The sequence below is a fragment of the Lissotriton vulgaris genome, chromosome 10, assembly GCF_964263255.1.
Source record: "Lissotriton vulgaris chromosome 10, aLisVul1.2, whole genome shotgun sequence".
Classification (NCBI taxonomy): Eukaryota; Metazoa; Chordata; class Amphibia; order Caudata; family Salamandridae; genus Lissotriton; species Lissotriton vulgaris.
Window position 1 is genome coordinate 134,724,438 of NC_141698.1, and position 13,308 is coordinate 134,737,745.

Below are 13,308 nucleotides of genomic sequence, written 5' to 3' on the forward strand. Positions count from 1 at the left end.
CTGGGTGCGCCTTTTACAGGAACAGCATTAAGCAGGCATTGACGTCCCTTTTGATTTAACGTCCCACATAAGTTGTCTCAGCTACTGAATGCTCTGTTTCAGCTAAGAAACACACATGGTTTTCAGAAGACTACCAATTTCTTGTCCAGACTTTCACCTGATATTGGAAGCCTTTATTCATATCAGGGTCGTAGAATCACATTTGATTTCCGACTTAAAACCATATGCTGGTTAAAATAGTGGCCTTACAATCAGGGATTTACTACCTGAAGTCCCAGACACCAGACATATCCTTTGATCTTGGACAAATCCAAGTATCAAAGCATAAACACTCAACATAGTTGTCATTTGTCAGGCCCACTAAAAGCAAGGTTGTCCAGTTTTAGTCCATGAGACACCGATCTATACCCGCTATTCAGGATAGCTACTGATTAGTCAAGTTATTTTGATTTATAGTATTTTCAAGTACAAATATCCTATATGGATAACCTGAAAATCTGCCATGCCGCTGTGTGCAGCACTGCTGGCTGCCCTTGACCTACAGGCTAAAATATCCAAATTCTGGAGCCTGAGGCGGGTGAACCATCAGCTCAGATGCAGTGTACTCTTCTCAAACTGCAGACATGTTGCTTGCTAGTGTTTCATCAGATATGTATTTCTAGATGACCTTTGTCTTGTTTCAACTCCATGCTTTCTGCCGGAAAACAATAGAAAGACAAGACATGGGTAGTAGATTGGCAGCTGTGAAACAGGGGCTTAACAAAGATGTTCACATTTCTTTTAAATTGCTCGGAAACTATTTTCAGATTACCCTCACACTTCTCATGATATGTGGGGGCACTATGAGAGCATTCTTCAAGAATGTTTTCACCATGTGTAGTAGTGTGTAATAAAAGGGTATATTTTGAGACAATGCAACAATGAAAGTCAATATTTTTAGCACCCATTGTCCGAAGTAGTGAAAATTACATACACATTTCACCTACAACGCATGTCAAATTAAGGTAGAATTTTGTGACAATAAATTCCAAACCAACATTTGGAATGCAATAGGTCTCGCATTACTGATAGTTTGAGGTATTGGTGTTGCAAATAATAATGCAATGCCAATAGCTTATACTTTCAGTGATGCAAGACCTAGTGCATTGCAAATGCTTGCAAAGTGAGCCAGGAACCAGCACAGCATGTCTCAGTGCAGTACCACAAGCTGCTCCTAGAGGTCCCTAGTTAGCAAGGCACCAGCACTGCATGTCTAGGTGCAGTACAGCAAACTGCTCCAAGAGGTCCCTAGTGAGCAGGGCACCACACTGCATGTCTAGGTGCAATACTGTAAGCTGCTCCTAGAGTTCCCTAGTGAGCAAGGCACCAGCACTGCATGTCTCGGTGCAGTATGGCAAGCTGCTCCTAGAGGTCCCTAGTGAGCAAGGCACCAGCACTGCATGTCTAGGTGCAGTACCTCAAACTACACCTAGAGGTCCCTAGAAAGCAATGCACCAGCATTTTATGTCTAGGTGCAGTACTGCAAGCTGCTCCTAGAGGTCCCTAGTGAGCAAGACACCAGCACTGCATGTCTACAAAGTTGGAGTTATTGGCATTATAAATGGCAATGTTTTTTTACCTAGCCATGTTGGAGGGTGCAGTACCATATGTGGCCAAACGGGGACCTCTTTTGGTAACATATGGTTCTGCACCCTGCAGACGATATGGTAAATTCACCCTGCCCATAATGCATTGCATGCAAGACAGTACTATGGGTACATTCAAATAGCTATGTCCATATATACAATTAGTAGCTTTGAAATGTGACAAAAGAATTATTATATTAATTTCGGATTAGGTTGTACTCTGTGTGGAGCTGATGAACGGAAATTTATAGACAGTCTCATATAAATGTGAGATGTCTAGTGAGTTAAGTAACCACTGCCAGCCTAGCTTAGGACCAAGTGTGTGTTCTGCCTGAAGCCTTTTAAGAAATGTAACAGGGGGCGTCCTCATGGTAGGTTACAAGAAGAGACAAGGCGGTACTAAGGAGGGACTACTAAGCCTATTGACCAATGAAAAGACGCCATTTACAAAGGACAGGGACAGTAGACAATTAAAAAGATGGGCGGAAAGTGGGCAGAGCTTTATGCCCATATCTTGAATACAGCATGTCTCAAAGAGACCACGCAAGCGCTGCTTAGGCGAAACCTAAAAAGTGCTTCTGGTACCTCCACAATCATATTCTGAGTTTTCATTAAGAAAATGAGGATTCAGTGATTTCTGAGCAAAGTTCCTGCGTGCAATGGGACTTGACCAGCCTAAATGTGACAGGGAAAAATTCAAGGGGTGAGGTAATTACAGTTTTAGTCTGAATTCCAATGCCTGTGTAAACTCCTGTTTGAAAGGAATTGGAATCTCCCTGCCTCGGTATCAGATTTACAAATCTCTTTCTTCAGGACTCTCTGGATCCTACACCCAAGGGCATCTTAATTTTAAGATATTTATTTCTTCTTTGCGCCAGCATGGGCATTCCAAAGAGGCATTTGTGTTTTACCAATCCTGTCTGATTGGCTCACTGCCATAACAACAGCGAACGGTTCCAAGATATCCAGCTACATATTTGAAAAAGGAGATTAATGTACAGTGCCAGATTAAACCCGTGCAGGTCGCTAGGCAGTGGATATTTCGGGGCCCCCTCGCAAATTGTCTCCTAATATCCAATGCACTGTTTTTTTTCTTCAAACTGATAGCTGCAAGAAGATGAGCTTTTAAGAGACAAACTGTTATGTGAATGATGTCTCTGACTTATGTACTTTAAGTTGTTAATGAGTACATTACAGCAATACAGTATTGTCTCTATAGAGTCTTTAATGTAAAGTTATTATTTCTTTGAGTTGATTTGTTTCTTTCTATCTTTTGGAGAAAAAAAATTAAGAAAGCTTGATGGTAATTTTCTTTCAAGATCAAATCAATATTATTTGATCCATAGTCGCAGGCCCCTAAAGGGGGTGGGGCCTATAAGCCAGTGAATACTTTGCCTATTTGGTAATCCAACACTGTGAATGTGTAATGTTTGGCCACATATTACGTTCCGGTATGCTGTGTTTTAGGAAGTATAATTGTTTTATTTACTAAGCCTGTTCAGTGCTAACCACTACCGAATGTAGGTTCAAGGCACCAAAGGAGGCAATCAACACTGAACTGAGTAGTACAAGACAAAATACAACAATGTATCGCAAGCATTGGTAAAAGCAACAGGTCTCGTCTTTGAGACCTATTTGCTTTGAGAATGGTGTTTAACTATACTGCACAGCATCTTTGGTGGTGTGCACCATGGCTAATCTTGAGGAAAAAAAGCCTTTGATGCAGTGCCTGCGTCATTTTGGAGGGACCCCCACTACACCTGCATGAATGTACCAAATGCCATGGGTGCTTTTTTCAGTTATCATCCAAGTTGGATTGCTAACTTAAAAGAAAAGAACATGTGGAAAAGTTTGTTTGCTATCTTTAACTTTGTAGGTCAACACTTACACATTACTTTGTAGAGGTATCCTTGTGACATTATTGCCTGTCCCTCAAATTGATGCAGCAACTAGCAACATGTAAATCAAAAAACACGAATGGGCAGAAGAGAACCACAGGGTACAGAAATCTCAGCTGAGTGGAATGGGGTATAGTGGAGAGGAGTAGAGTGGGGTAGATTGGAGTGGAGTAGAGTAGGATAGATTAGGGTGTAGTGGGATACACTGGAGTGGGGTGGATTAGAGTATGGTAGATTGGAATCGTAGTCGAGTGGGGTAGATTGGGTTGGGGTAGATTGGAGTAGAGTAGAATGGAGTGGAAGGGGCGTAGAATGGAGGGGTGTGGCATGGAGTGGCGAGCTATGTCGTAGAGTATCTTATATTGGAGTGGAGTGGCATGGCATGGAGGGGAAGTGGAAGGGCATATAGTGGAGCACTGGTGTAGAGTTAAGTAGTGCAGAGTGTTGTAAAGAGGAGTAGTGTAAAGTGGAGTGGAGTATTGTGGAGTATGCATGGTGTGGAGTATCATGCTGCAATAGCACACTGCCATAACAGACAGCACATTCCTAATTATATCTGCCCATTATATTTTCACAGACATACAGTTTTACTGCGCACAAATGATAGTGTGTGGAAATGTCTTCACCAAGTGTATTGATTTGTTTTGATCCTATTAAATTATTTGTTTTCACCACACTGCAGAATTACAAAAAAATTTGCTTAATTTCTACTGTTTTCATTCTGATCTATTCTGAAATATCAGCATAGTTCATTTTTGTTGAGAGCAAGAAAATAGAACATCCTACAGCCTGTCCTTTCACATGGGCACGCAGGATGGGTTGTCACATAAATGATCTCACTTTAAAGTCAGGGAGAGAAAAGTAAACATTTGGCCCATGTCTTTGAATGCACAGCAAATGAGACAAGATAAGAACACGATTTAAGGGCCTGTTTACAGATGGCGAGAACAAACAGGAGAGACAAAGTCAAGCTGGACAGCCTAAAAGCAAATGACAGAGTCATCTAGGAAAGATGCACTCTGTAGAGTGTCTCAACAAAAAGAAAGTGCGAGCAGTGTAAGGACACAAGTACTTGGGCCATGCTCTTGGGAGGGTCACATGCAAGAAGAGGGAAATGCTGATCGCAGAACTGACCAGCAGGAAGCAGGCAACTGAGAGTGGCTTTGAAACCCACCATTGGTAAGTAATGGGAGGACTCCAAGCCCACTAACAATAAACAAAAAGTTGCGAAGAGACAGCGCATTCGCTGTCTATGTGAGACCTAAAAAGGAAGGGAGGCTGATTAAAGCAGTCAGGCGAAAGAGCAACATGGACTGAAGGTGGAGAGAAGTACGCAAAGGAAACAACTCAAAGAAACACACTTTCATGGAGTGCTTCACACAACAACAAAAAAAGGTAGCATTTGAAAAGCAAGCAGTGGAAGGTGACATGCTGGCCAATCACAAAGATAGTAAAGAGGCAATGATCCATGGGAAGAACAAATAGATGATTGACAAGATGGGGCATGAATAAGAAGTAGGCAAATGAGTGTAAAAAAAAAAAACACCTACTGGTAAGGAATAGGCAGTCTCCAAGCCCTGCAATGTTATTTTATGTTAAAAGCTTTGTAACGTGCATGGCTGCCCCAACAATAGGGCTTTCCAGCGCCGGGCCCAGCGACAGGCTACCACTGCTGGTATCACGGAAAGGAAGAGGGAGAGGTTAGGTGGATAAAAGCCATGTCTTATGAGATTTCCAAAAAGCAAGAGGTTCTGGATTTTCCTGCTGTAGAAAGGGAGAGCGATCCAGAGACAGGTGCCAGGGCACGGAAAGTGTGGCCTCCAGCCCTTACCCTACAGACTCGGGAATAATGGCCTGGTTATGGCTGGCAAAGTGCAGAAGCCGCAAAGGCCGATAGGCTGAAGCGAGGTTAGACAGGATGGCGGCCCACTGGGACTGCACAATCTTGTGGGTGATGCACAGTCTTGAAAGGGATGTGTTTGTCCATAGGGAGCCAGTGCAGCGTACGGAGAAGACCAGAGGTGGAGCAGAATTTGGGAAGGGAGAACAGCAGCCTAGCTGCAGTGTTCGGGGCAGATGGAGTATTCTGGTGACAGATTTGTAATGTTCTTAGGTACAGAGTGTTACAGTAATCTAATTAGGACAGAAGTACCACCTGAATGATGGCTTGATGGGTGCATGGATGAAAGACGCCCAGGATGGGTTTAAGGCTTCTCATAAGCCCAAAGCAAGTGCTGACTACCGATTTGGCTTGAGCCTCCAAGGCCAAAGTGCCATCCATCCAGACTCCTACGTTTTTGAAAGAAGACTTGGGCTTAGAGGGGAGACCCAAGGGCGGTAGGCCACCAATAGTCGTCCCAGACGCGAGCATGTTTGTCTAGTAATAGTATTTCGGTTTAATTAGTATTCAGGCGAAGATAGTTGTTGTTAATCCACTCTGCTACAGCAAGCATTCCTTTTTGGAGGTTAGCCATGTCCTGCGTAGTATTACCACAGAGGGAAAAAACAAGCTGGGTGTCGTCAGCATACAACACCAGCACAAGCCCTGAGGATTTAACGACCTGAGCCAGAGATTGACTATATATATTGAACAAGGTAGGGCTCAATAAAGAGCCCTGGGGGATGCCATAGTGTAAAGTGTAAGGTTCGGAGCTATGAGGAGGAGAGGTGACCTGGAAGGAACACTCAGATTGAAAGGAGGCGAACCAAGACAGAGCAGACTCGCCTATGCCAATGCGAATGCCCTTTAGGCGATCGAGTAGAGTTTTGGGAGGCACTGGGTCAAAAGCGGCGCTCAAGTCAAGCAGGATCAGGACTGATGATCTGCTTCATCCAGAGCATGCGAGTTGCTCGGTGTGCGAATTCTGTGCGGTGTGCAGGCTGGAAGCCATTTTGTTGGTAGGCCACAATATGCCTCGTAATAGAAATCGGCCTAAAAATCGATTTATTTTTGCATTCTCTATTGCTTCGAGTAGTTTTCTCTTTGGATTCTGGCTGCTCATTTCTTATATGTCTGGCAGTGATGTGAGTGGTATAAGCTATTACGTATATTATAAATCCATACTAGACTATCCAAAACGAACAGCTCTAGTGCCTGCATTGTATTTATACAGGAGGAATATGGTGTCTTCAAAGGTGAGTTAAGTGGCAAACTTCAGAATTTGCAAAGCATATGAAGTACGCCGCCCTTCTCCTTTACTGACCTGTGCCAGCTGGAGATGTTTAGCCAAATTAAAATTGCAGGAGCTCAAACTTTTTTTTCTCACTAAAAGTGGGGTTTTACGATTTTTTCTCTCCAAGGACCTATTTTCAGGAAACATTCTTTCTATGTTTTGTTATTTTTCAAACTCTGTAAACTAAGAAGTTGCAGAGGAAAATCCTTTGCAATTTTGGAATTACTTTTGGCCAGCTTTCTTTTTGTTAATCCTGTTCTACTCAACATTTTTTTAGAGTAAGGGCACAGTCTAGTTCTGCCTTTTCATCCAGACCATTCCCTGGTGTTATTTTCATAGACCCCCTCGGCAAAGCCAACTTTTATGCACGCATTTTCTCTGCATCAGGGTGGTGCAAGCTTTGATCTCATATAAGAAATGATATCAATAATTTGTGGAGTGTATTAACAGACTGAAGAAATTCACAACATTATTTCTCCTTATGGCCTTTATGAATATTGGAGAAATAATATCCATCCATTTTGGGGTCATGAAATGTTGATGAATGAGAATGTGATATATGATGTTGCCGGTAATGTCATTAATAATTTCGATTGTGATGTCATCTGTGACATGAAGTGTGCAGGTTCGAAAAGTGCATTATGGGAAATTGCGATTGTGTAGCTCATCATAACTTTCAAACTCCAGTGCCTCTTTTTATTTTTTAGCCTGAATTATAGCTTCCTTTCGATTGACGTTTTAGACTTCAAATACTTTTTCAGAAAAAAAACAGTATTTGTTTTCTGTGTGAAGAATCATAACATTCCATTTTATATTTTTTCTTTGTTTTGTTGTGATACACGTTTGTGTCTACCGAAAAGAACTACCTAATCCCCATGGTCATAAGATTCAAGCTACACACTACTGATGTGGCCCATTAGGCAGAAATCGGTTGGTGGTTGCTTGTGATCCCTTCTAGAGAAGGCCTCTCCACTTAGCAGTTCGGGTTGGTGAGTTCCCATGAGGAGCAGGGTCAGTACTGATTTGCATGAGGTGGGATTCTGTTTGGACTCTCATGGTGGATGAAAAATTATTGATTGGAATGGGAGTATATTGAAGGTGGGTGACCCAATAAACCCTTGCGAGCTTGGGCTAAAATATGGTATATGCAAAATTGCTTGCAAGGGATTTTTTTTAACCTTATTTTGAAACAGAAGGCTGATCAAACTTGACTGGCAGATTTGAGATCAACTTAAATTAATTGGCAACCTGTTTCTCATTTGATTAAACATTTACTTATTTGACAAAAGTGGTAAGAACTCACTATAGAAAAATGCTACACGTGAAGTAGTTTTTATGAAAAATTATTTTATATATCAAATATTCATTTCATGGGGTACAATTTAAAAAGCAGTGAAAAATAATCAACAATGAACAAGTGGACAAGATATATAGATTAATTATTCTTTGAAATCCACTTGCGTTGTCCACACTTTTTGAGTATTAACACAACGAGTCACTGTCACTGTAACCAAAAATAACGTTGCATTGAGTTAATCTGATACACAAAGAGAGATGTGGACAGATATGTCCACATCGGAATGGGGTCCTGAGCAATTACTAGTGCACGACATTGATTTAACTCCTTGCATGCTCATGACGGCCCCCGGCCGTCATGCGTCACAGTGGGTGTGTGCTCGCGATGGCCGGGGCCATCCGAATCCCGCCCACTATGTAAATCGCCCGCACAGCACGAAAATGCAGCAACTAGCAACATGTAAATCAAAAAACACGAATGGGCAGAAGAGAACCACAGGGTACAGAAATCTCAGCTGAGTGGAATGGGGTATAGTGGAGAGGAGTAGAGTGGGGTAGATTGGAGTGGAGTAGAGTAGGATAGATTAGGGTGTAGTGGGATACACTGGAGTGGGGTGGATTAGAGTATGGTAGATTGGAATCGTAGTCGAGTGGGGTAGATTGGGTTGGGGTAGATTGGAGTAGAGTAGAATGGAGTGGAAGGGGCGTAGAATGGAGGGGTGTGGCATGGAGTGGCGAGCTATGTCGTAGAGTATCTTATATTGGAGTGGAGTGGCATGGCATGGAGGGGAAGTGGAAGGGCATATAGTGGAGCACTGGTGTAGAGTTAAGTAGTGCAGAGTGTTGTAAAGAGGAGTAGTGTAAAGTGGAGTGGAGTATTGTGGAGTATGCATGGTGTGGAGTATCATGCTGCAATAGCACACTGCCATAACAGACAGCACATTCCTAATTATATCTGCCCATTATATTTTCACAGACATACAGTTTTACTGCGCACAAATGATAGTGTGTGGAAATGTCTTCACCAAGTGTATTGATTTGTTTTGATCCTATTAAATTATTTGTTTTCACCACACTGCAGAATTACAAAAAAATTTGCTTAATTTCTACTGTTTTCATTCTGATCTATTCTGAAATATCAGCATAGTTCATTTTTGTTGAGAGCAAGAAAATAGAACATCCTACAGCCTGTCCTTTCACATGGGCACGCAGGATGGGTTGTCACATAAATGATCTCACTTTAAAGTCAGGGAGAGAAAAGTAAACATTTGGCCCATGTCTTTGAATGCACAGCAAATGAGACAAGATAAGAACACGATTTAAGGGCCTGTTTACAGATGGCGAGAACAAACAGGAGAGACAAAGTCAAGCTGGACAGCCTAAAAGCAAATGACAGAGTCATCTAGGAAAGATGCACTCTGTAGAGTGTCTCAACAAAAAGAAAGTGTGAGCAGTGTAAGGACACAAGTACTTGGGCCATGCTCTTGGGAGGGTCACATGCAAGAAGAGGGAAATGCTGATCGCAGAACTGACCAGCAGGAAGCAGGCAACTGAGAGTGGCTTTGAAACCCACCATTGGTAAGTAATGGGAGGACTCCAAGCCCACTAACAATAAACAAAAAGTTGCGAAGAGACAGCGAATTCGCTGTCTATGTGAGACCTAAAAAGGAAGGGAGGCTGATTAAAGCAGTCAGGCGAAAGAGCAACATGGACTGAAGGTGGAGAGAAGTACGCAAAGGAAACAACTCAAAGAAACACACTTTCATGGAGTGCTTCACACAACAACAAAAAAAGGTAGCATCTGAAAAGCAAGCAGTGGAAGGTGACATGCTGGCCAATCACAAAGATAGTAAAGAGGCAATGATCCATGGGAAGAACAAATAGATGATTGACAAGATGGGGCATGAATAAGAAGTAGGCAAATGAGTGTAAAAAAAAAACACCTACTGGTAAGGAATAGGCAGTCTCCAAGCCCTGCAATGTTATTTTATGTTAAAAGCTTTGTAACGTGCATGGCTGCCCCAACAATAGGGCTTTCCAGCGCTGGGCCCAGCGACAGGCTACCACTGCTGGTATCACGGAAAGGAAGAGGGAGAGGTTAGGTGGATAAAAGCCATGTCTTATGAGATTTCCAAAAAGCAAGAGGTTCTGGATTTTCCTGCTGTAGAAAGGGAGAGCGATCCAGAGACAGGTGCCAGGGCACGGAAAGTGTGGCCTCCAGCCCTTACCGTACAGACTCGGGAATAATGGCCTGGTTAGGGTTGGCAAAGTGCAGAAGCCACAAAGGCCGGTAGGCTGAAACGAGGTTAGACAGGATGGCGGCCCACTGGGACTGCACAATCTTGTGGGTGATGCACAGTCTTGAAATGAATGTGTTTGTCCACAGGGAGCCAGTGCAGCCTGCGGAGAAGACCCGAGGTGGAGCAGAATTTGGGAAGGGAGAACAGCAGCCTAGCTGCAGTGTTCGGGGCAGATGGAGTATTCTGGTGACAGATTTGTAATGTTCTTAGGTACAGAGTGTTACAGTAATCTAATTAGGACAGAAGTACCACCTGAATGATGGTTTGATGGGTGCATGGATCAAAGAGGCCCAGGATGGGTTTAAGGCTTCTCATAAGCCCAAAGCAAGTGCTGACTACCGATTTGGCTTGAGCCTCCAAGGCCAAAGTGCCATCCATCCAGACTCCTACGTTTTTGAAAGAGAACTTGGGCTTGGAGGGGAGACCCAAGGGCGGTAGGCCACCAATAGTCGTCCCAGACGTGAGCATGTTTGTCTAGTAAAAGTATTTCGGTTTAATTAGTATTCAGGCGAAGATAGTTGTGGTTCATCCACTCTGCTACAGCAAGCATTCCTTTTTGGAGGTTAGCCATGTCTTACGTAGGATTACCACATAGGGAAAAAACAAGCTGGGTGTCGTCAGCATACGACACCAGCACAAGCCCTTAGGATTTAACGAGCTGAGACAGAGATTGACTATGTATATTGAACAAGGTAGGGCTCAATGAAGAGCCCTGGTTGATGCCATAGTGTAAAGTGTAAGGTTGGGAGCTATGAGGAGGAGAGGTGAACTGGAAGGAACACTCAGATTGAAAGGAGACGAACCAAGACAGAGCAGACTCGCCTATGCCAATGCCCTTTAGGCGTTCAAGTAGAGTTTTGGGAGGCACTGGGTCAAAATCGGCGCTCAAGTCAAGCAGGATCAGGACTGATGATCTGCTTCATCCAGAGCATGCGGAGTTGCTCGGTGTGCGAATTCCGTGCGGTGTGCAGGCTGGAAGCCATTTTGTTGGTAGGCCACAATATGCCTCGTAACAGAAATCGACCTAAAAATCGATTTATTTTTGCATTCTCTATTGCTTTGAGTAGTTTTCTCTTTGGATCCTAGCTGCTCATTTCTTATATGTCTGGCAGTGGTGTGAGTGGTATAAGCTATTATGTATATTATAAATCCATACTAGACTATCCAAAAAGAACAGCTCTAGTGCCTGCATTGTATTTATACAGGAGGAATATGGTGTCTTCAAAGGTGAATTAAGTGGCAAACTTCAGAATTTACAGAGCATATGAAGTACGCCGCCCTTCTCCTTTACTGACCTGTGCCAGCTGGAGATGTTTAGCAAAAATAAAATTGCAGGAGCTCAAACTTTATTTTCCCACTAAAAGTGGGGTTTTACGATTTTTTCTCTCCAAGGACCTATTTTCAGGAAACGTTTTTTCTATTTTTTGTTATTTTTCAAACTCTGTAAACTAAGAAGTTGCAGAGGAAAATCCTTGGCAATTTTGGAATTACTTTTGGCCAGCTTTCTTTTTGTTAATCCTGTTCTACTCAACATTTGTTTAGAGTAAGGGCACAGTCTAGTTCTGCCTTTTCATCCAGACCATTCCCGGGTGTTATTTTCATAGACCCCCTCGGCAAAGCCAACTTTTATGCACGCATTTTCTCTGCATCAGGGTGGTGCAAGCTTGGATCTCATATAAGAAATTATATCAATAATTTGTGGAGTGTATTAACAGACTGAAGAAATTCACAACATTATGTCTCCTTATGGCCGTTATGAATATTGGAGAAATAATATCCATCCATTTTGGGGTCATGAAATTTTGATGAATGGGAATGTGATATATGATGTCGCCGGTAATGTCATTAATAATTTTGATTGTGATGTCATCTGTGACATGAAGTGTGCAGGTTCGAAAAGTGCATTAAGGGAAATTGCGATTGTGTAGCTCACCATAACTTTCAAACTCCAGTGCCTCTTTTTATTTTTTAGCCTGAATTATAGCTTCCTTTCGATTGACGTTTTAGACTTCAAATACTTTTCAGAAAAAAACAGTATTTGTTTTCTGTATGAAGAATCATAAACTTACATTTAACCTTTTTTCTTTGTTTTGTTGTGATACACGTTTGTGTCTACCGAAAAGAACTACCTAATCCCCATGGTCATAAGATTCAAGCTACACACTACTGATGAGGCCCATTAGGCAAAAATCGGTTGGTGGTTGCTTGTGATCCCTTCTAGAGAAGGCCTCTCCGCCTAGCAGTTCGGGTTGGTGAGTTCCCATGAGGAGCAGGGTCAGTACTGATTTGCATAAGGTGGGATTCTGTCTGGACTCTCATGGTAGGTGAAAAATGATTGATTGGAATGGGGTCCTGAGCAATTACTAGTGCCCGACATTGCTTTAACCCCTTGCATGCTCATGGCATCCCCCGGCCGTCATGCGTCACAGTGGGCGTGTGCTGACGACGGCCCTGGCCATCCGAATCCCGCCCACTATGTAAATCGCCCGCACAGCACGAAAATTCGCAGTGCATGCAAGGGATTAAGCATTCCATCGATCACTCACTTGTTTGTAAAGTATCAACAGGACATGGTGCACAGCATGTTTTCCCAAACCTTTTACTTAATACCAGGTAAATTCTTCCCCTTTGACTAATTGACATAAAACTTTTCAAATTAAATTTAAGGACACTTTAAATGGCCATAGTTATTTGCAAAATAGGCCTTCCTCAAGGCTTATTGTGATGAACCAACTCCAGTTGCTATCATTTTCTCTGTTGCATGCACAAACATTTACACATATAACATTAACATAGAAAGTCAATAAGAAACTAAGACAGAAAAATGAAAGATAAGAAAAGGTCAGGCAGCAGGGAGAGACAATTTAAGAAAGAAGGCGGGGGAGAACATGTAAGATCGAGGGAGGAAAAACACCTAGAAAGAGAAGGCAGCAATGGTGAGAGAGAATGAGAAAGTTAGAAAGGGAATGACAGAGAGAGCGCAAGAGAAGCATATACGAAGATAGAGAGGGAGGAA

General features: G+C 42.7%; 2 protein-coding genes across 2 annotated transcripts in view; one reads left to right on the forward strand and one right to left on the reverse strand.

The window, feature by feature from the left end:
- SLC5A10 (solute carrier family 5 member 10) overlaps positions 1–13,308 on the forward strand; it is a 611,774-nt gene that overhangs the window by 192,581 nt on the left and 405,885 nt on the right. The window lies entirely within an intron of this gene.
- The window catches only part of SACK1G (scaffolding CK1 anchoring protein G), a 147,155-nt gene that overhangs the window by 19,070 nt on the left and 114,777 nt on the right, over positions 1–13,308 (reverse strand). The gene's annotated exons all lie outside the window — the stretch shown is intronic.